Source organism: Rousettus aegyptiacus, unplaced genomic scaffold (assembly GCF_014176215.1).
Source record: "Rousettus aegyptiacus isolate mRouAeg1 unplaced genomic scaffold, mRouAeg1.p scaffold_m13_p_3, whole genome shotgun sequence".
NCBI lineage: Eukaryota > Metazoa > Chordata > Mammalia > Chiroptera > Pteropodidae > Rousettus > Rousettus aegyptiacus.
The window spans coordinates 130,386,953-130,406,047 of record NW_023416306.1 but is presented as its reverse complement, the minus strand read 5'-3'; the positions used below and the strand labels follow the sequence as shown (position 1 = coordinate 130,406,047).

The following is a 19,095-nucleotide window of genomic DNA, read 5'->3' as shown; positions in this document are numbered from 1 at the left end:
ATATGCCTCATCTTTCTGAGCCTCAGCTCAGTTCTTCCCGTGTTAAAGGGAGAAGCTGACCTGGAACATTTCGGGGCTCCTTTTTTAAAGATAAACTTTCCTTGACTCACTTTACGATGCCCCACAAAGATATCTGCCCTTTCTTCCTGGATGTACTAAACCCACCTGCTTTATGGCTGCACCTCACACTGACGTTGGCTGACACCTTCCCCATAGGGAGAGCTCCTTTAACCTTGTGAAGGAGTGTCCCAGAGTGACAGGTGTTGAGCCCAATAGAGAGCCCTTCAAGGAGAAAATTAAGCCTCTTAAAGAGCCCTCGATATAATCTCTCAAACCCAGGAATAATCCACGCTCCCCTTGAAGATTTGCCACGCATGACCTCAGGCCAAACTCAGGAAGTATCTTCGCTTTCATCAAACTAGACAAGGTGTCAAATAATTAAATGGGCTGTCTTGAAGCAAAGCAAACAGAGAAAGAGAGAAGTTTTAATTTAAGCACACAAAGCTTTGGGGCTCCCTAACTTAGCTGCATGAGAAAAGTGCTGAGGGAGGCATGGAACATCTTATGGATCTGCAGGAATTCACTCTGCCATATAAGAAAAAGGAGACATCTCTCCGTACGCTCAAGTGGACTCTGGAGACAAGTGATACACCAAAAGCAATTCATGATAAACACTTCAGACAAGTGAATTTACCATCTTCAATTCAGTGACAAAAGTTACCAAGCAGACTGCTTAAGTGCCCTCTTCAGAGATAAAAACAGAGAGGCTACCATTTGTCTCCATGTAGCTGTCCTCTGCAGGTGCCTTCTATCACTCAGCAAGGATTTAGCAAGGATGTGTTTCACTCATTCAATACTTGAACCCCTAACTCAACACATGACCTATAAAATATTGCTCCCATGAGACACTGCTTTCCGCCTCAACACTACTCACTTCCTTAGCTTGAATCTGAATTTTACTTTTTCTTACCCAACACTAACCTCTGTAACCAGCAAGTTTTCTTCATCGATTATGCATTAAAATTTTTTTTCGTTGAATACCTACAATGTGCCAGGCACCTGGGGACACGGTGCCAGAGATGGTTTCTCTCATGGAGCTTACATTCTAGTGCCATCTGACATACAATAAATAAATCACATATGTAACATCAGGGAATGATAAATTATATAAAAATAAAATAGGAAGAGGCTGAAAGTGGAGGCTAGGGGGTGCCAGGGAGACTTCTGAAGAGGTGATAGTGAGGCTGACTCTTAAATGAAGTGATATGTGACAGAGTACCTCCAACCTTCAAAAGCTGTAATGAGGAGATCCAGCAGGAGAGCTAGAGTGAGAGTGGCCAGGATATAGGAGAACCAAGCGAGGATCATGGCATGAAAACCAGGTGCAGAAGGGTCTCCAAGAGAGAGCAACCAGCTGGCTAAGTGCTGCTAGGAGGCCACAGAAGATGACAACAAAGAGTGGGCCACCTGGATGTCGTTGTGCAGCTTTGGTGAAAGGATGGGGCAGAAGCTGAACTGGAGTGGGTTCAAGACAGAATGAGAGGAAATGAAGCAAAGAGTAGGATGATTCAGAAATATTTACTGGAAGGCAGAGTAGAGGAATGAGAGAACAGCAGATGGGAACGCAGGGTCAAGAGTGTTGTTGCTGCTGCTTTTCCCTTAATATAAGCACCTACAACATGTTTCTCACGGAGATTATCCATCAGAGAGAGAAAACTGGTAGAGAAGCGAAAGGAGACACATACGTGAGTGAAACTCTTGCACACCAACAGAAAACGGGATCCAGCGCACATATGGTTACACTGCACATGTGGTTATGGTGCAGGTAGAACGGCAGATTTGGCGTGGGAAGATGGTGGAAATAGTTTCTAATTGCTTCCTTTTCTCAGTGAAATAAGCCAGGTCATCAGCTGGGAGTGAGGTGGGGATAGAAACATAGTAGACCCGGCTGTGCCAAGAGTCGTCCTTCAGGTTTGTGGTCATAAATCAAAAGTGAGACAATACAGATGACTGCGTGTTTTCTCCAGCCAGGTTCATCAGCCTGAGGCAGCAACAGAGTGGCCAGAGGTGGGGTTTTCCCAAGAAAGAAAGAGGAAGAAAGGGTTAAGGGAGTCGACAGTGTATGCAAGCGCCTCAGCTGGGGCTAGGGAGGGGTGATGAGGACAAGAGAAGGATGATGAGCAAAGGAAAAGTGGACAGGTCACCAGGTTAGACGCCCTGGTAGGGTGAAGGCTAGGTGGAACTGAGTACTAAATAAGATGAAAGAGAAAAGGTGAGGTCAGACTGGAATGCCTGTCACTGTTTTGGTGGAGGTGCAGTGATTGTTCTATAACCGTGTTTTTCAAACGATAGGTCGCAAGTTTTGTGGGTAGTAAAATCAGTTTAGCAGGTCATGACCAGTAATTTTTTTATGAAACATAATAAAAAGTATTACTACATTATGCCAAGTAAAGGTGAGGAAACCTGATTTGGTTGTATATGTGTGTTTGTATTGGGTCATCACATAAAATGCATTTCTCCTATAAACTGGGGTTAAAAAAAAACTTCAAGGACACTAGGACAATGTTTCTCAATTTGGCACTGCTGGCATTTTAGACCACATAATTCTTTGTTGTGGGGGCTGTCCTGACCAGAACACCTCTACTCACTAAATGCTAGTGGTGTCCCTTCCTCTCCTCAAGTCGTGACAGACAAAAATATCTCTAGACATTACCAAATATACTCTGCATGGCAAAATTGCTGAGAACCAGTCACGTAGAGATAACCATGAGAAGGACAGCCAAAGTAGGGGAAAGAAAAAGATAACTGGAAGAGAGTTGGTCAAGGGACTGAGTTGGCAGGACAATCTGTATAGATGTTCAAGTCGCCAGAATTGTCAATGAGAGGAGGGACTGTGAGCCAGATGAACAAATTCTTCAAAGAATAAGCAAAGTGACCCAGAGGACGAGTAGATAGATGAGTGTTCTCTACCCCGGCCACACATTGGAAATACCTGGAGAACTTACCCACAAATGCCCAGGGCCCACCCAAACCAACTAAATCGGAATCCCCCGGTGACTCCCATGTGCAGCCAGGATGGAGAAGCCCACAGAAGATGCCCATTCTACAAGGCCCAGCTTAAGAAGGACCGCTTCGTGAAAATTTCCCTCCCATTTTGCTTTTCATACACCCCACTACCACGCTCAACTTTGCTGTTTATAACTTACAAGAGAAATCATTAGAAAAGAATAAAACGTACTAAAATTAAGTGGCTAAAAACAGAACAAGTGTTTGTTTGCTAAAGAATTTTAGAATTAGAGGATCCACTAGTGGGAAGGGGAGCCTTTTAGGGAATATCTTGCTCTTGAGCTTTGGGTCATCCAAGCCTCTCAAGGGTCCCCCAGGGGAGCCAAGCACTTATGTGTCACTGATAAGCATTATTTGAAATGTGTCCCCTATGGCGACACTGTAATAAACACCTGCTGAAATTAATGGCTGTTGCACTTAATTTCCTCTGAAAAAAAAAAGTGCCAATGATCAGATTACAACACAATTTAAACAACATTTATCATCTGGTCACCATTTTCTTCACAATATTTTTCATATGTAGCTAACTTTTTATTAAAAGAAATCAATGACATCAAGTCTTGAATATGTATGTATGTATGATGAAAAAGCAAAAAGCAAAAAACTGGAACCAGAGAATCTCTAACAGTCTTCTCCACTTTCCTATGAAAATCCCTTACAGAATGTTTAAAATAATACCCATTAATTCTGACCTTCACTGTTGATGAAACATATACGTCTAGCTGTAAACATCACTAAATTCACAAACACCTTTAACAGATACAGACAACAGTTAAGTAATATAACCCATATACTTATTTTTTTCTGTTTGGTGAAATTGATAAAATTGAATTATCTTGCCATGATTGGCATTCCAACTTTCATCCATGATGGGGCAGAGCACTGGCTGGACAAGAACACAAGATCTGCAAAACAGAAGAAGCTGTTTCTCTAAACCAGTGTGGTCTGTGACTAGCAGGATGCGCAAGACCTGGAAACTTGTTTAAAAAGTGAATTATCAGACCCCACCCAAGACTTTAGAGAATCTGAAACTCCGGCCCAACAATCTAGGTTTTAACAAGCCCTCCAGGTGATTCTGATGCATTCTGGCTTGGGAACCACTGATTGAATCTAAAGTATGGTTTTCGAATGGTGCCTCAGAGCCTCAGCTTCCAATGGGTCTCCTACCGGCATTCATGGGGTCATGTGGTACGTACTTTTTAAAACGTGGATGGTGGTTCCACTGCTTTTGAAAGTTTGGTTTTAACAGTAACTGCCAAGAATTCATAAATTTTATCAAATTTCGAAAGTCACATTAGGAGGCAGAATTGAAAATGGTACAGGTGGAGCAACTAGCCAGTCTAGGGATAGTGTGGAAGAAGACCTGGGTTCAAAGGCCTGCCCAGCCATTAAAGAGCACCTCTGTTAGCCTCAGATAGGAAAACCAAGTTTGAGGAGATGCTGCTGCTTCATTTGGCCAGAGGATCTCCCCTCCGAGGGCTGACACTGGTCTTCCCTTAGAAGAGGATCAAAGAAAGTCGAGGAAAAGGAGAATGCCTGCTAATAGCTTTTGTGGTCTTTTATGTTCACTACTCTCCTGGGGGATTGAGGTAAACAGCTTTTCCTGAAACCATCTTTTACACTGAAAGAATTTACTAAAAGTTGGGAAATCTCCGGATTTTAGAATATAATTCACTGAAAGTTTCCAAAGTGATGAGACTGTTGCAAACATCAGAGAAAGCAAGCCCAGCTTTTGTTTCCAAAATGGTTCCAGATGAGTCTCCTACTCATTAACCAAATAACATTTTAAAGTGTTTTCATATAGAAAATCTTGTGTGTTTGAGCAGGTAAACCATTTGAGGGGTATATAGAGCAACATAATCACTCCTCACTCCCCACTGCTAATTTTAAACGATATTAAGTTTTGTGTGTCCTTACACATCTTTCTCCAAGGTTGCACACATAGGACTTCTTTTTTAAATCAGAAGTAGGATCATACTATATGCGAGACTCTGCAACTCCATTTTATTTACGTTTAACAGATCATGAACATCCCTCACAAAATAATCCATAGTATGGATATATATGTATACCTTATTCTATTCATCCTACTGAAGGACATTAAAGTTGCTTCTAGTTTATTTACTTTAATAACCCTGAAATAAAGATCCTCACACACAGACCCTTACATACTGATGTTTTTATTTCTGTAAGACAGGACCCCAAATATGGGATTGTTGGGTCCTATGGCAGGTATGTTCCAAACTTTCATCAAAACTGTCTGCATTCCCTACAGGCTGCAGCAATTCATTTTCCCACCAAGAGTCAGAGAGTTACCCCCTCCCTCACACACATCCAACAGAGGATGCTACCGACCTTTAAAATGTAGATCAATTGGATAGACAGAAAATTAACATCCCTTTGTTTTTAAATTTGCATTTCTCTGACCATTATGCAGGTTGATAATCTTTTCATTTGCATTTCTTCTTTTGGAAATTGCCTGTTCACATCCTCTTTATATTGTGTTGTCCTTCAAATGCTATTTAATCACATACTCATCACTCCCCTCCCCCCATCTATTAGATTTATAAAGTGCAAAAAATATCATCTCCTAAAAACTCAGTGTCTGAGGCGAGGGCAGGGGGTGTCTTCTTAGCATGAAGCCCTCAAAAAAATTGTTGAATAAGTGAATAGTAAACAAGGAAAATTTTGTTTAAGATTGCAGCTAGGTGAGTAAAAAGGAAATATAAACATTCATTTCTTGTTCTACATATTCAGAATAGTATCACTTTGGCTGAAATTAAACTACTAGTTAAAAGAAAAACAAAACCATGGTCTTGGCACTGACTCTGAAGATACACTGTGAAATGGGTGGCAGTCTTAATTCATAGCTCAGAGGGACACATAAATAAAGACTCTTACAAGCGAAATGTTTTGCACCCAGCCTTGTTCACCAGTTGTCATTCAAATGGCACCTGCCACTAAGCCAAGGGTTGTTAGAATGAACAATGGACAAGAGAAGCCTACCTTAAGCATTTTGTTTCTTTTTCGTTTTCTACCCCCACCTCCCTTCAAGACTTTTTTTTTTGCATTTCAAAATCTGCTTTTGGAGGAGGTGTGGGGAGGGCTTGCAAGGCGAGTTTGACAGAGTTCAGATTCCTTAACTCTTTTAACTTTAGGCAAAACATCTGGTTATACCCACCATTTATCCCCATTACTTGTAATAGTTCTCTTTGGCTTATGTTTTAACTAGTCTCCTTATTAAGTATAAACGTAATAGGATTAAAAAGTTCTGGGGGAAAGTACTGTAATTAAAAAGGCACCAGTAGGGTATGTTAAGCTGTAATTCTGGCCTTGCTTATTAAGTTTTCCTTCTTGTCTTTAAAATTTTTTGTACCCAATAAAAATAACTTTGAATTATTTAACACTTCTTTAGTACTTCCTGTATTGGCCAAACACCACCCAAAATCTCCAAGAAAACATATGACTCAAAAGTTTTGGAGCAATCATGTCACAGATCACAAGTCTTAGACACTGTCCCAAGAGTCTGGGCATGCCACATACACTACAACACACACAACACAAGTCCTGGTAAATTGAAAGGCAACTCTCCATAATTCATAGGCATTTTCTAACCTTTTGAAGTTACAAAATCTTCTTAATAGGAAAAAAAAATACAGTAACTTTGATCAAGCCATGAATAATAAGAATTAGGCAAGAGGCAACAAAGCCCAATTTATACCGCTTTGTTAAGAAAGGCATAAAAAAGATAGATATCAGTTGTAACATCTCTATTACAAAGGATCATGAGACCACTATGAACAATTACACACCAAAAAACTGGATAACCTAGAAGTGGATATATTCCTAGGAACATACAACCTACCAAGACTGAATCATGATGAAATAGAAAATCTTAACAGACCAATTACTAGCAAAGAGATTGAATCAGTAATCAAAAACTTTCCAAAAAAAAACTCTAGAACCAGATGGCTTCACTGGTGAATTCTACCAAACATTCAAAAAGAATTACCACCAATTCTTCTCAAACTCTTCCAGAAAAACATAAGAGAAAGGCCAGCATTACACTGATACCAGAACCAGATAAAGAAGCCACACACACGTACACATGCACATGAAATTATAGGCCAATATCCCTGATTAATATAGATGCAAAAATCCTCAACAAAATATTATCAAGCCAAAGTCAACAATAGATTTAAAAAGATCATACACCATGATCAAATGGAATTTATGACAGGGATATAAGGATGATTCAACATCCACAAATAAGTCAATGTAATACACCACATTAACAAAATGAAGGATAAAAATCATATGATACCTTGATAGAAGCAAAAAAAGCAGTTGCCAAAATTCAACATCCGTTTATGATAGCAACTCTCAACAAAGCATGTATAGAGGGAACATACTTCAACGTAATAGAGGCCATGTATGAAAGCCCACAGCTGACATCACACTCAATGGTGAAAAACTGAAAGCTTTTCCTCTAAGATCAGGAACAAGACAAAGATGATCACTCTTGCCCTTTTGTTCAACATAGTATTGAAAGTCCCAGCTAGAGCAATTAGGCAAGAAAAAGAAATAACGGTATCCAAAGTGGAAAGGAAAAAGTAAAACTGTCACTATCTGCAGATGACATATTATATTTTAAAAAACCCTAAAGACTCCATCAAAAAACCATTAGCACTAATAAATGAATTCAGAAATGTTCCAGGATACAATATTAATACACAAAAAACTCTTGTTTCTTTACATTAATAATGAACTACCAGAAAAAGAAATTAAGGAAACAATCCCACTTACAAGTGCATCAATAAGAAAAAAATACCTAAGATAGATTTAGCCAAAGAGGTAAAAGACCTGTACACTGATAACTACCAGTGACATTCATGAAAAAAAAAAAATCAAGAAAAACACAAATAAATGAAAAGACAGTCCATGCTTATGGACTGGAAGAATTAATATTGTTAAAATGTCCATACTACCTAAAGCAATATAAGAATTCGATGCAATCCCTATAAAAATTACAATGGCATTTTTCATAGAAATAAAACAATCCTAAAATTTGCATATAACCACAAAAAGAACCCAAATAGCCAAGGCAAGCTTGAGAAATAAAAGCAAAGCTGGAAATATCACACTTCCTGACTTTAATCTATGTTACAAAACTGTCATCATTAAAACAGTATTGTATTGACTAAAAACATCACATAGATCAATGGAACAGAACAGAGAGCCCAGAAATAAGCCCATGCATACATGGTCAATTAATTTACAACAAAGGAGCCAAGAACATGCAATGGGGAAAGAACAGTATCTTCAATAAATGGTATTGAGAAAATTGGACAGCCATATGCAAAAGAATGAAAGTGGACCACTATCTTACACCATACACAAAAAATTAACTCAAACTGAATAAAGACTTGAATGTAAGACCTGAAACCATAAAACGCATAGAAGAAAACATAGACAATAATAAGCTCCTTGGCACAGGTCTTGAAAATGATTTTTTTGAATCTGACACCAAAAACAACAGCAATAAAAACAAAAATAAGTAGAACTACATCAAACTAAAAGCCTTCTCGATAGCAAAGGAAACCATCAATGAAATGAAAAGGCAACCTAACAAATGGGAAAAAAATAATCATATATCTGATAATGAGCTAATATCCAAAATACATGAAGAACTCACAAAAATCCATAGCAAAAAAAAAAAAAAAAATCCAATTAAAATGTAGGCAGATCTAAATAGACATTTTCCAAAAAAGATACACAAATGGCTAACTTTTACATGAAAAAGATGTTCAACATCATTAATCATCAGAAAAATGCAAATCAAAACCACAATGAGCTATCACCTCACAACTATTAGAATGGCTATTATCAAAAAATACAAGAAATAACAAGTGTTGGCAAGAATATGAAGAAAAGGGAACTCTTGTACACTGTTGATGGGAATGTAAATTGGTGCAACTACTATGGAAGCCAATATGGAGGCTCCTCAAACAATTAAAAATAGAATTACCATAAGATCCAGCAATTCCAATTCTGAATACTGATCCAAGGAAAACAAAAGCACTAATTTGAAAAGATACATAGACCTCCATATTCACTGCAGCATCACTTACAACAGCCACTATATGGAAACAATCTAAGTGTCTGTCAATGAATGAACTGATAAATTGTTGTACATAGGTTCATCAAGAAAAAGAGGACCTAAATGAATAAAATAAGAAAGAGAAGTGACAACCAACACCACAGAAATACAAATAATTATAACATCATGAACAATTATATTCCAACAAATTGGAAAAGATGGAATAGATAAATTCCTAGAAACACACAATCTTCCAAGACTAATTGAAAGAAACAGAAAATCTAAACAGACCAATAACAACCAAAGATATTGAATAAATAATCAAAAAATTCCCAGCAAACAAAAGTCCTGAACCAGATTGCTTCACAGATGAATTTTACCAAACATTGAAAGAAAACTTAACACCTATCCTTCTCGAATTATTCCAAAAAATTGAAGAAGGTGCCCAAACTTATTTTACAAGGCTAGCATTACCCTGATTCTAAAACCAGACAAAGACACTACCTAAAAAAGAAAATTATAGGCCAATATCCTTGATGAGCATAAATATAAAATCCTCAAAATATGAGCAAACCAAAGTCAGCAATACATTAAAAAGATTATATACCATGATCAAGTGGAATTAACTCCTGACATGCAAAGTTGGTTCAATACCTGCAAATCAATTAACATGATATACTGCATCAACAAAATGAAGAATAAAAATCATATGATCATATCGACAGATACAGAAAAAGCATTTGACAAAATCTAGCATCCATTTGTGATGGAAATTCCAAAATATATGAAGAACTCATACAACTTAAAACCAAAAAACAAACAAACAAATAGTCCAACTGAATGGGCAGTAGATCCGAATGGACATTTCTCCAGAGAGGTCATGCAGATGGCCAACTGACATATGAAAAGATGCTCAACATTGCTGGTCACCAGGGAGGTGCAGATTAAAACCACAGTGAGACGTTACCTCACGCCTGTTGGAATGGCTATCATCAATAAATCTACAGACAACAGGTGTTGGCAAGGATGTGGAGCGGGGGAGCCCTCATGCACTATTGGTGGGATTGTGAATTGGTACAACCATTATAGAGAATAGTATGGAGGTTCTTCCAAGAGCTGAAAATAGAACTACCATATGATTCACCAATTCCACTTCTGGATATTTAACCAAAGAAATCCGAACCATTAATTTGAAAAGACACCCCCTATGTTCACTGCAGCATTGTTTCCAATAACCAAGATACAGAAAAGATCTGGGTGTCCATCAATAAACAGGTGGGTAAAGAAGATGTGGTACATAAGCAGTAGAATATTGCTCAGTCATTAAAAAAAAAGAATGAAATCTTGCCATTTGTGACAACATGAATGGACCTAGAAAGTATTATGCTAAGTGAAACGGTCAGACAGAGAAAGACAAATGCCATGTGATTACGCTTATATGTGGAATCTGAAGAACAAAATAGAAGAAAAAACAAAACAGAAAAAATACTCATTGATACAGAGAACTGATGGTTGTCAGATGAGAGGGGGGTTGGAGGGATAGGTGGTAAAGGAAGAGAAATTGACACATGAAAAATGCCAGTTGTAAGAGCAGACATGGGGATATAGAGTACAGCATGGGGAGTATGGTTAATAGTATTATGATGGCTATATGTGGTATCGGATGGGTGCTAGACTTGTCGGAGTGATCACTTTATAAATTATATAGATGTCTGGTCACTATGTTGTATATCTGAAGCTGATGAGGTATTATGTGCCAGCTGCAATTGCAAAACAATTTTTTTTAAATATGAAAGAAAAGAAATTGTGGTACATATGTACAATAGGATTTTATTCAGCCATAAAAATAATCAAATCTTGCCATTTGTGACAACATGGATGGACCTCAGGGGCATTATGCTTAATGAAATAAGTCAAAGAAAGGCAAATACATTTGATCTTTATTCTATGTGGAATCTCAAAGATTCTGTGTCACAGACACAGTAAACAAATTGGTAGCTGCAAGAGACAGGGGTTGGGAGGATAAAAGGGTGAACTTTTGGAGGGTAAATAAGCTGAATTAACTTTTTTTTAAATAGATAAATACTATGGTAGAAAACTTGGGAGTGAAGATTAAATGGTTTACAATAAAACTTCTCTTTTTCTTTTGGCCTGAGAAAACGTCTTTTTCAAAAGTTAATTTTATTACATAATGTTTAACACATGCACAAAAATATGTGGCATATGTAGTTATAAAGCACGATGCTAAAATGAATAAACACATAGATGTATAGATTTTTTTTCTGAGCATAGTTGGTAAAAATTTATATTGTTTACCAACTATAACCATCTTAACTCGAACTAATGATATGTTGGGAGGAAGGGGTGGAGGAGTAGGGTAATCCGTATAATTTAGATATAAAAGACAAAAACTGGATTAGAAAATCACATACACACATGCACATACACACACCTCTTTGTAAAACCTGACTTTACTTAAAAATAATCTAGGGAAGTGTTTGAAATACCTGAACAAGTATGTTTAGCAGTAGGTTGAATTCAAGACGCACACATGGCCTATTCCTGTAAAGAATATCCAGGGTAACTCATTCAACGGGGTCAACTAAAAAAGTTCATTTTCCCCTTAGAGGTAGAAGCACAACATCAATACCAAAATTAGAGGCTCTAAGAACTCTAGCGTTTCCTCGATAACCCCAGCAGGTACAAAGGCAGAGGAAAACCAGTGACTTCCTCAATCTGAGGAGCTCTGTGTTTCTGTAATTTAAGGTACCACCTCTAAATACTAGGAACTTTACAAAACGACAGAGGCTTTCTGCAACTGATTTGAGCCTCTCCTAAATTAGTTATGCTAATTTTAGATCAATGTACCTTGGGCTCTTAGTGTTTTCCACAATTCTAGGGCTCAATGAAAAAAAAAAAAAAAAACAGTATTCATGCAAGTATCCCTTCTCTCACACAGCCATTTGCCACATCCACCGCCCCGCCTCCGTTTTTGCGTAGGTATCTCAAATCATTCATCAAGGAAGAATGGTTGACATTCACACTGGAGGCACTTACTGAAGTGGACAAGAAAGGAGCAGCTTAATCCCTGACATCACAGGGCACATCTCAGAGACGAAAGCTTTTCCTCCCTTCCCCACCCTATCCCCTGCTTCTGTGATCCCCTGAAGCCTCTCCAATGATGAAGCCCCAGAGTGCTGACATGATCTCCAATACTACGGCATCATTTCAGTAAGACGCCAAGGAGAAAGGCTGGCACGTTCCTGAGCTCAGCTGATTGTAGGTCAGCAAACACGCCCTTCCTCTAACCCTTCACGAAGCAAAGATCACAATCAATTTCAGAAGTAAAGATTCCCCACCGCCCCACTCCTGAGAAGCGGACAACTCCAAGCTCTAGAAAAGGGAGGACAGCGCGCACCTAATACGCACCCAGGTAGCATAAGAAGCCAAAGTAGATGGTACCTGGAGCACCACAGTGCTTGTAGTTTGAGCATCCATTTTCCCAGGACCTCATCCCTACCTTCCTATCCTTCGCTGTGTCTTGGACAACGCCAACACTTCAGCTCATTCCTCCCTCACTTTCTGGAAGTAACCGGAGACACAGGGATTCCAGATCAACTCCCTTCCCCAAGTCACCTCGGCTCTTCACGGGCAGCAAAAATCCAAGTTTCCCAAGGCTGCAGTGAAGCCCCAACTTCTGGAAACGCCCCCTCACCTCGCCTCCACGAGCTGGCACAGCGGCAACAGCAGAGCACGCAGCCGCAGGCGCCGCTGCTGTCGCCGCCGCAGCTAAGGCGGCAATAGGAGGCTCCGGCTGGTTTGGGGCCCCGGGGCGACCGCAAGCCAGGCCCTGACCCGCGAACCCGGGAGCCTCTTCTCCCAAAGGGAGTGAGCTCACGCGCCCCACGGAGCGCCCGGGCGATCCCCAGCGCCCGGGGAACGCTGTGCACCGGGCGCGCGGCCGGGGGACGCCGCCAAGCGCTCGGCTCCCGCGGAGCGCCGGGGCAGCGGGGGCGGCGAGCAGGGGGGCGTGTTCCTCGCGCCTCCGAACCCGAACGCTGCGTCTCCGCGGGACAGGGGAAGGAGGTGAGCGGGGCGCGCTGTCCCTGACGGCGGCTCTGGGCCCTCGACCCGGGCTGGACCGGCCTGGCGACGCGCTGCAGCCCGCGCGCCCTTGCGGGGACAACCGCCTGGCTCGCCCTGCGCGACCGCCTTCTCGCCAAACTTTCCAGGCGAAAACCGCTCCTGCCTTTCCTGCGGGGGCGCCGCACTATCCCCCGGGCCCAGAAACTGTCCGCCCCCTCCCCTCCGCAGCCGAGACCCACTAAAAATATGGCGCCCTCGAACGTCGTTTCTCGGCCCCCTCAGGGAATCCCGAAATGCCGGTCTCCAGGACCCCCGGCTCCAGTGGGCGCGAAATTTCAGCTCGTGGGGCCGATGAAGGAGAGAGCGCCGCTCGCCCAGTGCGACACTGATTCCAAATTCAGCGGCATTGAATCCAAATCCTGCTCTTGCTCTTGGTCAGGCGCTGCCCGCGTCCCTCAGCGGCCAGTAGTTTGCTGGTGGCAAAATTGCCAAGTAAAGAGGAGTCGTGGAGTCGGCAAGTCTGAGAGTCCGGGACTGGAGAAGGAGCTCTGCACCCGCCGGCTGTCTTTGCCGGGAGCCTCGGCCAGAGACTTGTTTGCAAAGTGCCGCTGGAGTCGGGGCGGCCAGTACTGGAATGAAGCCGCTCCGCCCGCGCCAAGTCTCCTGGAGCGGGGGCCCGGCCGGGGACAAGGGGACACTCCAGGCAGGCGAAGCTGCTTTTCCAAGCCCAGTTACCGGAAACCCAGCGGGAGCCCCGGGGGGAACACGCTGCCCACCCCCAGGAATCCGCTTTCGGGCGCCGGCTGCGAGGCTGTTTGCAAACCGCTGCACCCGGGTCGAGTGCAGCGAAATATACATGTGCAATAGACAGGTGCATTAATTTTATTTTATTTTTATTTTCCTGCAAAAATCCCTCCTAGAACATCAAATCTGGGAGCTTTGCGGGGTTTTTTTCTGCATTGGCATCACTCACGAGATGCAAAAGGGAGGAGAAAACCACCCACATTTTCCTTCTGTCGGGAGGGATAAGACACGAGAAATTCATGCAACGTGCATGCAGCTGGAGAGAGAGGAAAACCCGAGTGAGCCGTGCGCCTTACCAGGGGATGCATTTACTGTCTCATTGCAGAGCGCCTGCCTGGGAGTGCAGCTGGCCTCCCGCCGTGCGCCCGGCGACCGCTCAGCTCCCGCAGCCGCCTCAGCCGCTGCAGCCGCCGCTGGCTCCAGGCGCGGAACAAGAGCCGAGGGCGAGCGCGAGCGCACGGCCCGCGAGCGCAGGGAGGGCAGGAAGCGCGTCATCACTCGGGGACGGTGTGGCCCCGCGCGGCTCCGGTTCGGCGGCGGCGCGGCGCGGCACCGCAGCTGGGCCAGCACGGGCACCCGTGGACCCTTTCTGGGTCTCTACTCCTGGCCGGGAGCTGGGAGGGTTCGCGAGGAAAGCGACGCGCTGGCCGAGCTGTTGGCAGGGAGTAGGGGCGCAGGGTGACCCAAACTCCCCCAAATTCGGGTTCTGCTGGATAAAAGAAAATTGGGTTGCGTTGGAGGGGATACGGCATCTTGTGGAATGCAGCCTCAGTTCACAGAGCACTTCTCGCGACCACTGTCCAAGCCCGGGAGGAAGCGAGTTGTGGTCCAACAAGAGGACCTGGGCGGGCTGTGAGATTTTGCAGCGATGCCTCTGGCGGGAACTGGCGGCAGGACTGGCTCTCTCTGCACGTGTTGCACACGCGGACACCGAAAATGCTGATCAGAGGTCACTTACGTTTTCCGAGAAAGGCTTTAGGAATAGAGGATGTACACTATTAAATTAATAAGAAAACATGTTCTGTACTGTGCCTTTGAATTAAGCCATTTATATACCTCTTAAATTTACAGAATCTTTAGGAAATGTTGTAGGATGATAGAACAATGTGAAGGTTATTAACGGAGCGAGAAGACAAATCACAAAATATTATGTACCACATGGTCCCATTTTTAAAACTATGATGTATAAAGAGGCAGGGGAAAAAAATGGATAGGTGAACACCAGGATATTAACTGGGTATCTCAATTGTAGGTGGAATTATTTTTCTTTTTTTCTGTTTGGTTCTAGTTACTCATTGCTCTATAAGGGACACATTACTTTTGTAATTTCAAAATATAAGTTTTTATATAAGAAAAGACCTGGGGTTTTTTTTCCCATCCCAATACAAAATGACCAAGATAGACCCCTCATCCTAAGAAATAGGTAGCAAATCTTTTCAGTTACTCATAAATGATACTATTTCAATTTTGTAGTATTTTTCAGAGCACGAAACTACTATCCCTATAAACTGGAGAGTGACTTGATTTTGTAAATTGAAACTATTTTGCAGAAGTCCATTGGGACATTGGATAGGCTGAACATTCTTTAAGAACAATTAGGGTGTTTAAGAACAATCCAGGCGGAAGAGCTTGATTTTATTATGACCACAGAGACCTTTAAAACCTTAGAGCCCAGCTTTGTAACTTATTGCAGAGAATAAACTTTGTAAGTGAAAAGCCCAGTCAGAGAATCAAATGGCAACTTTAGAAAGTACTAAAGTTGTAGGAGATAGACTGTTTCTAATTGCACAAGTAAAATGTTTCTGCTTACCACAGCTTTTTAAACATTCATCAGTCTAACAGAATAACTGGTGGTGGCAGCAAGCCACCCTGAGGGATGGTTAAAAAGTGAATGTTTATTGATTTCTGTAAGAGATTGGTAGTAAGCTCATTAAATTAATGCCACCTAAATTGTCACCTGACTTACGGACAAAGCAACCATATTCTTATAAGTCAAATGCCAGGTTTATACAAGAAGCTCATCAAAACAGAAAAATCAGTTACAACTAAAATCATTTTTCCCTTCCACTAAGTCCTTGCTTCACAGGGCCCATCAAGCATCTCAAAATCAGTTCTTTCTTCCCAACTTAATTGACCCTTCTCAAAGTATCCCCACGCTCTTCCCCCACCTGCCAATGAAATACTGTCTAATGTTAGAAGGCAAATTCCATGACAGCAAGGATCTTATCTGCATCTCCCTGCCTAAAAAGGGCCTGGCACATAGTGGGTACTCAATAAATATTCATTTCATGAAAATAGTATATTTGTTCACTTTCTACTTGGCTAGTACCCTATGATATTTGAAAAGTTCTCTCTTCTTTAGCCTGTCAGTGTAATCCTGGGATGCTAAGAGCTTGCAGAGTTATAGCTCTGGTTTAACCCAGAAATTTTATTCTTTTCAAAATAGCAAAATCCTAAGATATTCAGAGCATTGAAGTGCAGGTGTCTTAATATCTGTGCATTACTAATCTAATTAGTATTATGTTGTGGCTCTCCGAGATCAGTCAACCCCTTTTCTTCAGTGAAAAAGAACATCAATCTTAGAACTCTTTGCTCTAGTCTTGGATTCTAACCAACTGATGTTGGATGTTTCACTTATTTTTATTATGCTTCGGTTTCTCTAAACCCTCTTATCACCTCAAAACCATTTACTGTTTCTTCAGAAAAACCAACTCTAACCATTCTACTGCCCAGCAGTGCCTTTTAAATAACTTTCCCAATAAAAGTAAAATTGATTTAACCAGTAACCCACAGTGTATGCTCTGAAATTGAGACTCCTCCCATATGCCTGAAAAGATAGTTATTTCTAAATTTAGAGTTAGCTCCTAGTAGTCTCTCACTATGATCATGGTTCATTGTAGACCAGCAAAAACTCTGACTTCTTTTAACAAGTTCACATTCTTGGGCTTTGTTTCTACCCAGCAGAGAAAAATATCATGGCAGTTTATTTAATACCTAACGTAAAACTCATTTCATCTAAGCAATGTACCAAGTCTTTATATTGTCCTACTTCCTGTCTAACAAGTCATTAGGAACTCAAAATATATATGTTTTGTGTGAATAAAGAGTGCAGCATTTGGGGATGTAAATCAAGTAGGTATCTTCCAAGTCACTGATAAAATCATCTAGAACTAGAATCTATTCAAATTACAAGCTAAGACTATAAATATCGAACCAGCTCTTAGTTGGTTTTAAAGAGCCAGATGGTAAGAAACTTTTTTAAGAGAAAAATGCTCCTTGTATTCAGGAAATGATTGTTAGTATCTCAAGATATGCTTGAGATTAATGTTTTTTTCCTATAGTATGTAGAACACATTATGGAAGATTCTTTAAGTATCTCATAAGAAACATGCTGTCTAGAAGAATGCCAATAATCATTCTGCTAAATTGGATTTATCATTAATCCAAATCAAATGGTAATATAAACAGTATATGAGGCAGGATGTTTTATTTTGGTTGCTCGCTCATTGATTTGTGAAGGAGTTATTGTAACATGGTTTAAAATGTATTTGAAATATTTTTATTGTAGATCATCAAAACTTTTATTAAATATGTAAATGTTAAGACTAGTTATTCAGCATTTTTAAAAATTGTTATGTAGATAAACATATTTTCACAAAATGTTTTACAATGCTGAGATATTGTAAAAAGACTTTCAAACTAAGAAAAATTATTTTGAAATCTGCAATTATAGTGAATTGCCCCTCTATCATTAAAATACATTGAATAAGATAGGCTTCTTTGGTTCTGGAGTTGTATTTAATTATAGGTGCCACAAACTCTTTTAAAACATTTTATTTAGGCATCAGATCAACTTTAATTTAAAAATAATATATTTATTATCATGTATAAAACATTCTAAATCTACCTCAAATGGAATAGATCTGGTCTATACAAAGATGATTAGATCACGTCTAAGTCATTAATTGTTTTTATTACATAATTAAAAGTGATGAACTGAAATATAGTAAATGTTTATAGAAATTACATAGATATTTTTAATGTAACTCCAGAGAGGAAAATGATGACTTTGGGTCTATATCAAAGACAAAGTAAATCCAGCACAACTGTTACTTGCCTATTTCTTTAAGCCAATTTTAAAAATATTTATTGAGCTGGTGTCAGGACTCATTTTGAACAAAACACTCTCCCTTCCAGCTGTGCAGAATCCAACTTAATAAAAGATAGTCCTTGACTTTAGGAGGGTTGGAAAGATTATAGAGGCCACACCAGATATTCAAATTGATTCTGTTGATAAGAGGTTTTCAAAGGTCTCCTTTTCTCTAGTTGCTTCCCTCAGAGTTGTTACCTCCAGAGGTTTAGAAAACACAAACGTTTCTTTCTGACCAAGACCAGGCACAGTGGAATAGCTAGCTGTGGTCCTTGTAGTCCAATGCTCTGTTGTCCAAACCAGCCCAAAGCACATGTCTCAGGGTGGCCTGGACATTTTAAGATTAATGACAATGCAGGGGCTTCTGATGAGCTGTCTCACACATGATTTGTCTCACCATTTTGAATATATTTTTACTCCCTGCCAGATTCATCTCCTGGGGCTCCATCAGTTTAGGAAAATTTGATTTTCCTCAGTTTACCTCAAAATGTGATTCCATTGAGATTTGTCAAACTTCAGGCATTATCACATTATTCTCTCTTTATTCTGACAAACGAAATTTTCAGCATTAGTCAGAACCACCTTTGCAAAGACTGTAAACTTGACATGATACAGAACCATGTAAAGAGTAAGTTAAAAAGAGCTGGAAAGAGAAGGAAAAAGAAGGAAATAGCTATTCAGATGATTTGTAATAAATCAGCTCTTAACATTATTCTTTAAATATTTTCCCAATGCAATCTGAATAAAATTAAAATAAAACCAAAACCTCCAGCACCAACTTAATGAGCTTAAGTTTTTCTACCCAAAGGTAATATAGAAATAAGGGCATAACATTTACTCTTCCCTAACATCAGAAATATTATTTGCAAAAACTTCATTTGGGTTCCCT

General features: G+C 40.6%; 1 protein-coding gene across 1 annotated transcript in view; it reads right to left on the bottom strand.

Annotated features, from left to right (window-relative positions):
• TLN2 (talin 2) overlaps positions 1-14,472 on the bottom strand; it is a 380,704-nt gene extending 366,232 nt beyond the window's left edge. The window contains exon 1 of the mRNA XM_036239383.1: positions 14,353-14,472. The gene's annotated coding sequence lies outside the window, so the exon portion shown is untranslated. The remainder of the gene's footprint in view (positions 1-14,352) is intronic.
• Positions 14,473-19,095: the final 4,623 nt, after the last annotated feature.